A 12,431-nucleotide genomic window follows, 5' to 3' on the forward strand; every position below is an offset into this window, starting at 1 on the left:
TCTCTCCCATGGGCCCCCTGTGTTCCAGCAAGCAGGGTAGGTATCCAACAAGAGTCAGGGCTTGCACTGGAAGACAGGTCGCTGTTCATGGAAAAGGCAAGGAATTCCCAGCAGTTGTGGGTAGACCACCACCACCATCGGCTCCATCCGAGAAAAACCTCCAGTGGCTCCCATCTCACTCACGATAAACTCCAAAATCCAAGTAAGGTAACAAGACCTGCCCCGTCCCTCTGGCCTCAGCCTCCTGCACACACACTGCTCGAGCTGCATCCCTCCGTGCTGGACCGTCGCTGTTCTACCCTCCACACAGTCTGCTCCTGGCTGGGGCACAGCTGTCCTTTCCCTTCCTCACCTCAGCCAGGTCTCTGGACAAATGTCACCCCGCATAGAAGCCCTCTCTGGCCACAATGCCGCAAGGGCCCGTCTGGTCAGTCTGTCCTCTCCCCGCCGAGCCTCAGAACACTCAACGACCGTGTTGTAAAAAAACACATCGTGCGTTTCATCTACTTGCATCTCTGCTCACTGTCTGCTTCTTCCCCCCGGGATGGACATTAAACAGGGACTTGACCTGGCTTGTTCACTGGAGCCAGAACGGTGGCCAGCACACAGAACCCCTGGACAGATAAATACTTGTTGAAATAATACATGGAAGAGGGTAAACCATGGAAGGAGGAAGAGAAGGTCTGTGGGACCTCAGGACTTATGAGGTTGATTCTGCCATGCACCGTCTTTGATTTGGAGGCAGGTGGGTTCACACCCTTTGTTCCTGGAACCGTGGTCACCAGGTGATCACAGAAGAGGATTTTGGGGTCTTTCAGGTAAACAGGAGAAGCTCTGCCTGCCTCTGATCAGGGGAGGGACCTTGATGACTTAATCTCTCTAAAGTTCCTTAACCTGTTCAATGGGCGATACATCGTCCCTTTGTCATCAGAGCATTGTAAGCATTTAATGGAGCCACTGGTACTCAGTGGGCGTGGAATCCACACTGGTTTTTCACTCTGTTATCGCCCTCCGTTAGCTGCTCATCTCTGCGACTTAGGAGGGGCTGGGGGAGTAGTGTTCTCACGTTGCTTTTGCCAACTACAGATTGGCCCTTGCCATCACCTCTACAAGGACTAAATCAAGAGCCACTGCAGCTGCTGACCTTCAACACCCTCTGAAAGGAGCTCAGGGTGGAGACCAGGAATGAGGAACTCTGTGCTCTGGGAAAAACTGGCGGGACAGGTCTTCAGATAGTTAGAGATTTTCAGGAGACGGTTTTATGAGCCCAATGCTTGCACCTCCTCGTAACCACAAAAGCACTAAAATCCTTCCTGGTGACGTCTGTTCCGTGTGGCTAGCAGTAACCTGCACGAGACTAGCAGAAACCTTTTGCAAAATTATGTGCTGGATTGCATGCACTCCCCCTTCACCGAAATCCCACATATATACTGACCTCCCCGCTCCCCTGCTACCTCTTTGGAGCAGTTTCTCAGAGCTGTCTGAAATGCTGTCTCCCAGGCTACAGTCCTCATTTTGCCCCAAATAAAACTTAACTCACAACTCTCACGTTGTGTTTTTTTTTACCCCAAGTCGACACTTTCTAAGAGGAATGTTGGCGATTGGGGGTGGAGCGCACAAAGCAAGCAGGGTTTGTGCCCGCTGCAGGGGATGACGGCTTCTCTCCTTGCTTTGTGCGCTGAATATCACACAGCCAACGTCTGGGCGTGGGTCCAGCTGGATCCAGACAAGGACCCCTCCCTTTCCTTAGCTTCTTAGTGGTTAACACATAAGGCGTCGGGCAGCTCTGGAGCCATCAGAAATCACAGCACAGTTTCCCACCAACTGTGAGGGCCCGGCGTGGCTTTCATGAGTGGCGGCTTGCAAACCACACAAGAAGCTCTTCCAGAGTTAACCTGTCCGAACACACCCCCAAGCCTCCTGCTGGAAGTACTTCCCAGTAAACGCGGAGAAATCTGTATCCTGACTTTTCTCCTATTTCTCATCACAAGCTTTTTTTTTTTTTTTTTTTTTTGCGGTACGCGGGCCTCTCACTGTTGTGGCCTCTCCCGTTGCGGAGCTCAGGCTCCGGACGCGCAGGCTCAGTGGCCATGGCTCATGGGCCCAGCAGCTCCGCGGCATGTGGGATCCTCCCAGACCGGGGCACGAACCCGCGTCCCCTGCATCGGCAGGCGGACTCTCAACCACTGCGCCATCAGGGAAGCCCTTTCCTTATTCTTAATGTCTGAGCTGTGGCACTTTTCCAGGGTTGGAAGACCCGTGAGGGATAATTTCGTGTTTCAGCTTGACTAGTCATGGGGCATCCGGATATCTGGTTAAACATCATTCTGGGTGTGTGATACCAAAAGGCGCGTTTCTCCCATCCCAGGGGTCAGTGGGCAGGGCTCCAGGGTAAAGAAAAAGACATTACATTGGAAATGGTTCCAAATGCAAGAATCTGCCCCTTTTGGGGACATGTGATAATTAATCACCGTCCTCTTAATGTCCTGCTTTTGCTACATTGGAACGAAAAGGAATAAGCTTTCTGACCTCACCTGTCTGGGGAAAGTTGTGTATGATAAATATTTCAAAGTACACTGAGACAGGTTGTCCAATGAGTAGATGTAAAACATACTTTTACTAAAGGTACTTTGTTATGCTTTTAATAACGTATAACAGATAAAGTATATTAGTGCGTGTGTGTATGTCTGTATAAGTCTGTGTGTGAGTGGTAAAGGCACTGGATGTTTATATACGTATGTGTGTGTTATACACACAGAAACGCACCTACAACTAACGATTCCACACGTCATGTCAGTGCATAAATCCAAGCCCAGCAGTCACTGAGATGTTCTTGGCATTAAAAGGTCTCAGACACGGTCGTGTTACCGAATATATCATGCAGCTGCTATGGACTTTTGTTTTTCCATCTGAAAATGGAGGTCCCCAAAGTCCCTTCACGGTCAGACCACCTGTCATCCTGGTGGAAACCAGAGAGGGGATCTAAGTCATAAGCGACCTGTATCAGGAAGATGCAAACTCCCTCAGGAGCCGGCCCTGCAGGACTCATAGCGCCGGGTAGAGCAAACAAGACGAGACCAGGCTCACCTTGTAGAGAGCACACAGGGGAGGGGGTGGGAGGTCTGCGACCGAGCTGCTTGCAAACACCGGGTACTGAATTGTGATGCAGAGGGGTCTCCCATGAGGTTACAAAACGAGCTCAACGCCCACGGATGCTGTAACATCCTCAGGCTGCTAAGCTCCCCGGGGCTCCCTGGCTGCGGTCACTGTGGTCAGGAGAGCTGTGCAGGGGTGAAGGAAGAACTGCAAAGCTGCACTGAGAGCCCATCTGGATGAGAGCCCACTCCGAATGAGGAACGGCTTTCTCGTGGGCTCTCCCTGCCTCTCGAGAAGGAGAGGAATGCATTTGGTGGCATCGGTTGAACCATTTTCTCAATGGTTCGTCACAATCCTTGGATTCAAACATCTCTTTCATAGCAAACATAAACTGTAGACTTTTCTCCTGGACACATGTGTGTCATCCGTAATCTTGAAGGTGCGTGTCTTTGGAGGTGATTTCTTGCCCCACTTCTCCCCGGACGTGATGGCCCTCGGTGGTGGAGAATTCTTTGAAGACAGGAAGCATGCCTCCTTTTGTGTAGTTTTGGGTTTTTATTTTTATTTTTTAGAAAGTGTGTTTTAATTCCTTCTCTCTCCTAAGCAGGGCCAAGCACCGAAGATGCAGGGGTGAGACTGTGCCTGGTACCAGCTGTGCGAGCTTGGGCAGGTCATTCCGCCTCTCAGAGGCCGGGACGGGTCACATAAAGGCACGGCGAGGGCCCACTGAGTTCAGCCGGTGAGAACTCCTATGGCTGCACCCGACCCCCGGCACAGCTTACACGCGGGACTGTTGTTAGTGATGACGGCGTGGAGACCACTGCACGACCACAGTGAGTACCGCGACTAGGGCTAGTGTAACTGCTACTCCACCTATCGCATTTACTACTACAACTGTAGCATTTACCACTACGACAACTACTACTACCGTTACTGCTGCTACGATTGTTGACTGCTGCTACGATGACTGCAGCAACCAGGACTGGCGTAACTACTACCACAACCATGAGGTTTACTACCACAACCGTACTATTTACTGCTACAAACGCTCCTACCACTACAATGACTACAGCAATCTGTACAACTGCTACTACTGCTATTCTTACAAGGACAGCAATTCCAGTGACTACAATGACTGCCACTACTGTAGCAGCTGCTACTATCACAGCTATCATTTTTGCTACTGTTACAATCAGTACTGCTACAACTCGTACTGTCACAACTCTTATTACTACAACAGTTGCTCCTGCTATAAAAGGTACCCCTCCTACAACCACCGCTACAACTGGTACAGTTATGGCTACAGTTACAGCAATTGCTACAACTACTATGATTACAAACACTACTATAATTATTACCAGTGCCCTAACTATTACAGCAATTAGTACTGGTATAATGTCTACTACAACTCTTAGGGTTACTATCACAACTGGAACACTTACTACTACTACAGCTGCTGCTACCACTGCCGCTACAATCGTGACTACTGCAACGTGACTACAGCAACTGGCGCTACTACAGCTGCTGCTACCACTGCCGCTACAATCGTGACTACTGCAACGTGACTACAGCAACTGGCGCTACTACAGCTGCTGCTACCACTGCCGCTACAATCGTGACTACTGCAACAGTGACTACAGCAACTGGCGCTGCTACAGCTGCTGCTACCACTGCCGCTACAATCGTGACTACTGCAACAGTGACTACAGCAACTGGCGCTACAACGGCTACTGTTATTACAAGCACAGCAATTCTGACGACGACTACTGGTACAATGATCGCTATGGCTACAGCTACTGCTGTGACAGCAAATGGTACTACTAGGACTACTACAGCTGCTACTGTTACTATCACAACTGCTACAATCATTGCTACAGCTACAGTGACTGCTACAACTATTAGTATCACAACTCCTATTACGACCACAACTGCAACAGTTGCTCGTGCTACAAAAACTACTATTATTACAACCACTACCACGATTATTACCGCTGCTCCAACTACAGTGGTTACACTTAGTGCTACTACAACCATCACAACTATTATGTCTATGAGTACAATTTTAACAATGACTACAGTACTATTACAAACACTACTTTAGTTATTACTAGTGCTACAATGACAGTTATTGCAACAATTACTGCTACAACTATTACATTTACTACTGCAATTATAACAATTACCAGTACCAGTGTTCCCACTATTACAACTGTCACTGTGGCTACAACTACAATTACTTCCACATCTAGTTTTAGGACAATGATGACGCCTAGACCTAGTGCTATTACTACTGCTTCTGTAATTATTTCTCCTCCTCTTGCTACAGCCATAGGTACTACTTCAAATACTCCCACTACTCCAACGGTACTGCTTCAAATACTCCCACTACTCCAACGGTACTGCTTCAAATACTCCCACTACTCCAACGGTACTGCTTCAAATACTCCCACTACTCCAACGGTACTGCTTCAAATACTCCCACTACTACAACTATTTTTACAAGTATCGCAACTACAACTTCTGTAACAACTATCAATACTACTATAACTAGCATCGCTACCACAATGACTGATTGCTCCTACAACAATTATTGCCCCTCTTGTTACTTCTGCTACTACAATTTGCTACTACAACTACTGCCACTCGTTACTACTGCTAGGATAACAACCACTACAAGTTCTGTTACTATTCACGCAACAACTATTGCCACTATTGTTACTACTGCTACTATCACTGCCACTCCTACTCCAGTCACTGCTACAACAACTACTGCTGCTATTATTACTATTAAAGAAAAACCAGAGCAGGACAGAAAAAGTGGTAAAAACAGACTTGATTCAGGACTCCTGCAACAGAGCAAAGAGAGCTCAGTATAGAGCCAGACTCAAGTGCAAAGGCAGCACGGGCAAGTGGGGATTTATAGCCACGGAGCAGGTGAGGGTCAGTGGATGGAAAGCTACTAACAGGACAATTAGGGGTGAGGGGATTCTGGGTAAACTGACCCCACAGGATTCCTGCTGAAGGCAGGCAAAGGTGACCAGACGTCACCTGGGGGGTGGGGCGTGCAGGATGAGGCACCTGATCAGATATTGAGCTGAGCAGATACGAAGTTGACCAGACATGGAGATAACCAGATATGAAGGGGGTGGGTTCTGGTTGAACCGACTAAGCATGGCTCTTGCTAAAATTGGACAATGCAGAAGTGTACACAGAAGTCCAGAAATCAGACCTCACTGAAGAAATTAGGGGAGCCTGATAGAGCCTGGTTGAGGAGACAACTTTTGTCACTACAACGACTACTAACATAGCTTCTGCCATTAAGAGGAGCTCCTACTGCTTCTCGGTGGAAGACCCTCAAGTCAGATACCAGGGAGGTGAGAACCTCGGCTGCTACACGGCCTTCTGTGACCCCTTCCCTGGGCACCTCCCAGCAGAACCCAGAGGACTCTCCACCAGGGGTTCTGGGTATTTCTTCCCTAGAAGGAATTTCTGCCCTCCATCTCTCAAATTCTAGACCTTAGGGGTTTTCCAATAGATGGTGACCACGTTTGGAAATTAACCATTGGCCCCAACACTCAGATACAAGTCATTTCCTTTTCCGGCGCCTGATACTGTCTGAATTAGCATCCAGACTCTTCCACGTTTACAGACTGTGTGACCTGGACGCTGCCTCGAGCGTTCTGCCTCAGTTTCCTCATTTATAAACATCGGCCAGAAGGCTGTCTTCCTTCAAGGGCCCTAGTGAAGATGCGGCAAGTTAAGACATGCCCGGTGCCCTGAGCAGGGCTTAAATCCTAGATATCGTGGTCGAGTATTTGACTGTGTTCTGTTCTCATTTTGTGCCTGACTCTCACACATAATTCATGGGCAGCAAAGACTCCACGGACTGGCTGAATTGCTCTTGACCCAGCTATGACTCAGACCCAGATGGGCCTCAGGTGGCCCTGCCGTACGGTACCCTCCCCTCCTGGTTCTGAGTCCCAGTTGGACCCGAGAAAGTATGTCACAGGGAAATTCTAAGTTGAATCTCTGTCTCGGAAGACCCACTGCAGAGGACGGTCACCATGATGAATATGGCAGGGGATTACCTACCTCATCCCCTCAATGCCTGTAGGTCAAGGTCAGTGTTAAGCATATTTTCTACTAAGCAGCTCATGAATACATACACCGTTTACTGACATGCACAAGGGCACTCACCAGGGACTGAGTCAACGATTCTACAGATGGCACGGGAGTTCGTCTCTGTGGATTTGGACCATCCCACTTCCATTTTCTGCCTACTCAACAGGGTCTTCCACAGAGTTGAGCGGCTCTCCTGAGTTTCTGAAACAATGAAAAGGAAAAAGACATTTCAGCAGATTCATGGATGCCTGGTTCTTAAACTATCCCGTCTTAGATAGATCTCCTTCCCATACAATTGCAACTTTTTCTTTGTAGCACATACCAGTTGAGGATTTTAGCCAATACTTTAATTCTTAGAAAGCTTTTCAATTCCAAATTTTCGTGTGGGAAGACTTGTCCCCCTCTTTAAGGAGCACTCATCTACAGGAGAAAGGATCAAACACATTACAATCAACTCATGTTGATTTTGTCCCTCAGAGGAGACTGTGCAAATTATGTAGTCATCGTCAGAAAATCCTATTAAAGATATTTTATCCCTGTTCCACGGCTTGATAGATTTGAAGACAAGGATGACTTGGCTGTGACCTGAAAAACTTTTGAAAATCATCATCTGTTTTGCTTTCTGGTTTTTGATGTCTTTTTGAAGTGTGGATCAAGAACCACCCCCCCCCCCCCCGCCTTTACACTTTCTAACTGCTCTGGAGGCAAATAATTTGCCTAACACAACAAATGTTCGATTTAGGGGATAAATCTATTTGGCTGCAGGATTCATTCGTTTACTTAGAAAGTGGTTTCCTCTCCACCACCTGCGTCTGCAGGACTGCACGGTTACCGAGTAGAATATAGTTAATTGTATTAACAGTATTGAAAATTAACACTACTTTGGGAGCAATAAATAATTCTATAATGGTTTCACTGTGGATTTTTTTTTTTTTTTTTTTTTTTGCGGTACGCGGGCCTCTCACTGTTGTGGCCGGGTCTCCCGTTGTGGAGCACAGGCTCCGGACACGCAGGCTCAGCGGCCATGGCTCACGGGCCCAGCCGCTCCGCGGCAAGTGGGATCTTCCCGGACTGGGGCATGAACCCGTGTCCCCTGCATCGGCAGGCGGACTCTCAACCACTGCGCCACCAGGGAAGCCCTGGAATTTTTAATAATGACATTCTCCTCATCAGTGCTTGGAGGTCCAATAACATTGTGTCATTTCTTGTGGCTGAGATGAAATGAAGCCAAACCAGTACTGGCTCTTCTGTTATTTTTATCTTTCCATGAGCACTTGTAGAGTATTCTTTATCTTGTTTGACAATGCTACCAGAACATGTCTAGAATTGGTTTTCTTTCAAATTTTCACTGAGAGTCAGTATGTAGTCATTTTTCTACTTCTTTGGCTTAAAACGTTTACCTTCTATCCTTTCTATAATTAGTGCTCTGGTCCGTCTATCCCATATTCCTTTGTAGGAAATCCTTTTTCACAGATTGGCTTTGGCGATTCTTCTTAATGTCTCAAAATTGATCTTTTTATTTTTTTCCCCTGAAGCATTTTAAACTTTCCTCTGCATGCTGGGAAGATTTTTTTCTTCGTCAGTTTTCTACTTCACCCAAATTTGATTTCTCACAGTGCAAAGTGCCTGCATCAGTGCTTTAAACTCAGCAATCATGTTTTTCTACTGCATGCAGACCATTTTACCTCCGTTTATTTCTTAGGATCAAATATTCCAGTTTCCTCTGAATCTCATAAATCTTTTGAATCTAATTTTTTTTTTTTTTTTTTTTTTTTTCGGAACGCGGGCCTCTCACTGCTGCGGCCTCTCCCGCTGCGGAGCACAGAATCCGGACGCGCAGGCTCAGCGGCCATGGCTCATGGGCCCAGCCGCTCCGCGGCATGTGGGATCTTCCTGGACCGGGGCACGAACCTGCATCCCCTGCATCGACAGGCGGACCCTCAACCACTGCGCCACCAGGGAAGCCCTGAATCTCATTTTTTTTACTAAAATCTTTTCTTTTTTTTATTGAAGTAGAGTTGATTTACAATGTTGTGTTTCAGGTGTACAGCAAAGTGATTCAGTTATACATACATATTTATTCTTTTTCAGACTCTTTTCCCTTATAGGTTATTACAAGACATTGAATATAATTCCCTGTGCTATACAGTAGGCCCTTGTTTATTTTATATATAGTAGCGTGTAGCTAATCTCAAACTACTAATTTATCCCTCCCCCACTTTTTCCTTCTTTTTCAATTACTCTGGTTTGTATTTTAGTTGGTTTTATACATAGCAACATGTCCAGCTAAACTCCTTCTGTGATTCTGGTATAGGAGTGCCACCAGCTCCTGTTTTTTTTTTTTTTTTTTTTGTGGTACGCGGGCCTCTCACCATTGCGGTCTCTCCCGTTGCGGAGCACAGACTCCGGACGCGCAGGCCCAGCGGCCATGGCTCACGGGCCCAGCCACTCCGCAGCATGTGGGATCTTCCCGGACCGGGGCACGAACCCGCGTCCCCTGCATCGGCAGGCGGACTCTCAACCACTGCACCACCAGGGAAGCCCCAGCTCCTGTTTTTTTTAGACATGACATTGATTTCTCCCTCTCTGAACCCCTATTAGTCATTTTAATTGGAGTTTGGACATGTAGGATTAAGTCAGTCTTGATAAGATTCTGCTCTGTGGGTCAGCCTTGAGGGATGGAGAGCTCCTCAGGGGAGGAGAAGGTGCAAGACATCCTGGGAGGAGGAGATTCTGCTGGTAGGGATGGGAGGCAGGTGAGAACGGTCATCCCCTCTCTCATCCACCTATAAGACATTTCGCTTTTTTGTGAGGTAGGTCCTGGGAGGTGTGGACAGCCTCCCATTGGAAACTCTCCCTGCTCCCAGGGAACATCCATTGTACTAGGAGGGATAAACGGTGACCAGAAAAAAGAAATGAAGAACTAAAGAATCTGATATGGGGACTACCCCAGTGGCACCGTGGTTAAGAATCCACCTGCCAATGCAGGAGACACGGGTTCGAGCCGTGGTCCAAGAAGATCCCATACGCCACAGAGAAACTAAGCCCGTGTGCCACAACTACTGAGCCTGCGCTCTAGAGGCCGCAAGCTACAACTACTGAGCCCACGTGCCACAACTACTGAAGCCTGCACTCCTAGAGCCTGTGCTCCGCAACAAGAGAAGCCACCGCAATGAGAAGCCCGCGCACTGCAACGAAGAAACGAAGAGTAGCCCCCTCTCGACACAACTAGAGAAAGCCCATGCACAGCAACGAAGACCCAACGCAACCTAAATAAATAAAATAAAATTTAAAAAATAAAAAAAAAAAAGAATCTGATATGTGTCTTGAGGAAGTAAACAGATGGTGGGAAAGGTCCCTGTGAATGGAAAAATCAAAGCAAGTCTCTCTGAGGGGGTGACATTCATCTTGAAGCCCAAGAAAGAATGAACACCCAGGAAAGGAGCATAGGAGACCATTAAGGACCAGTGGGTTATAGAACAGAAAGAAGCTTGGTGCACGTGAAATGAGTAGGGCAGGTGAGAGAGTGGGCTGAGATGGAGAGACGAAGCCCCAGAAGATCACACTGGGTCTTGTAGGATACGGTGGGGAGATGGAGAGTTTAGAGTCTGTGTCATGGAGGTGAGGCTGTGCAGTTGGAGGTGAGGCTGTGAAGCTGGAGACGCAGCTGCCTGGAGTATGAGTTGGAGAATGGTGACAAAAGGTAGGATGCTTAGGAGACTAAGGCTGTGGTCCAGGTTCATGATGTGTCTGGGTCTGGGCTGGTGGCTGCCATGATGGGGATAATTGGACATGTCTGTCATGGATAGAATTAGCAAAGCCTAAAAATGTATTAAATATGGGGAAGGAGGAAGAACCACGCTTCCCTTTTGGTTTGAGCAACTGAATGATGCTATTTACAAGGATGAGTTGTATGGACTAAATTGTGTCCCTCACCCAAAATTCCTCTGTTGAAGCCCTGCCCCCCAGCGGGATGGTGTTAGGAGGTGGGTGTTTGGGAGGTGATTAGAGGTAGATGAGATCTTGAGGGTGGAGCCCCCATGGTGGGATTACTGACCTTATAAGAAGAGAAAGAGACCAGATCTCTCTCTCCACCACGTGAGGACACAGCAAGAAGGATGCCATGTGTAAGCCAGGAAGAGAGCCTCGCCAGGAACTGAATCTGCCCACACCATGATCTTGGACATCTAGCTTCCAGAACTCTGAGAAAATCAATTCCTTTTGTTTAAGCTACCCACCCTCTGGCATCTTGTTATGGCTTCTTGAGCTAAGACATTGAGGGGTGGTGGGCTTTTGTTGGTTTTGCCTTATCCAAAGGCAGTGCAGCTGCCTTTCTTTTGGTGAGTGACCCTATTTCTCTCTGTGAAGGGTTCTTCCACCATTAATGATATTAGTCATGGAAGATTTATAGTTGATGACTCAAGTCTTCTGAGCATCTTTTGGTCAGAAAATGGGATTGGGACCATCCGTCCCACTTAAGTTTGTCTACATCTATGAAAATAATCACACTGATGTGTTGGTGACCATTGGTGCCTGACGTTTCTCTTATACCCAGAAAACAGGAAGGGACAGGGGCCAATCACAGCTGTGATCGGACAGGGAGATGATCTGTCACCAGAAGACCCCACCAGATGGGAAGGTGGGAGACTGGTTGAAGGTGTCTATTTGCCATCTGGGTTCATCTTGGGAGCCCCCTGCGTCTGAAGAATTGTCATATTTGACTGTCAAAGAGTCAACTACCAGGATCCACCTGGGAAGTCATCATCCCTTACCCAAAAGAGTGATGCTTGCTTTGTGGACAGAATGTGTTGTAAACCTTCCCCAATATTCCTCTACCGTGAAATATTCCTGCCCCGAGACACACTAATGACCTCAGTGGGGCTTAACCCTGAGTCATTTTCTCCAGCCCTGTGAGATCGAGACACTACGCTGGGCAGGTGGAGTAATTATCCTCCCGCACGCACACGCCATCTTGTTATAGCGACTACACACGCTCATACATGCTGCATGATTCAGGCAGGTTCACATGATGAGTGCATCAGATGTCTCACCTACGAGCTACTGGGCTGAAATCCCCCCGAGTGGAGCAGATCATACTTGATATTTTAACTAGTTGTTCAGGTCTGTAGTTTCACTGGAAGGTAGAGCTTCTCTTCCAACTTCGTTCTTGTGGGCAGAATTCACCTTCTTTTTAGATGTGGTGCATATATACA

The 12,431-nt window shown here is 47.6% G+C and overlaps 1 protein-coding gene across 20 annotated transcripts in view; it reads right to left on the bottom strand.

Annotated features, from left to right (window-relative positions):
- DHRSX (dehydrogenase/reductase X-linked) overlaps window positions 1-12,431 on the bottom strand; it is a 321,810-nt gene that overhangs the window by 21,866 nt on the left and 287,513 nt on the right. For 19 of the 20 annotated variants that reach the window (XM_032618749.1, XM_032618747.1, XM_032618752.1 and 16 more), the window contains one exon: window positions 7,294-7,419. The gene's annotated coding sequence lies outside the window, so the exon portion shown is untranslated. Of the gene's footprint in view, window positions 1-7,293; window positions 7,420-7,540; window positions 7,639-12,431 lie in introns of all 20 variants that reach the window. The other variant, XM_032618746.1, reaches the window with a different exon arrangement.

Source organism: Phocoena sinus, chromosome X, assembly GCF_008692025.1.
Source record: "Phocoena sinus isolate mPhoSin1 chromosome X, mPhoSin1.pri, whole genome shotgun sequence".
Taxonomy (NCBI): domain Eukaryota; kingdom Metazoa; phylum Chordata; class Mammalia; order Artiodactyla; family Phocoenidae; genus Phocoena; species Phocoena sinus.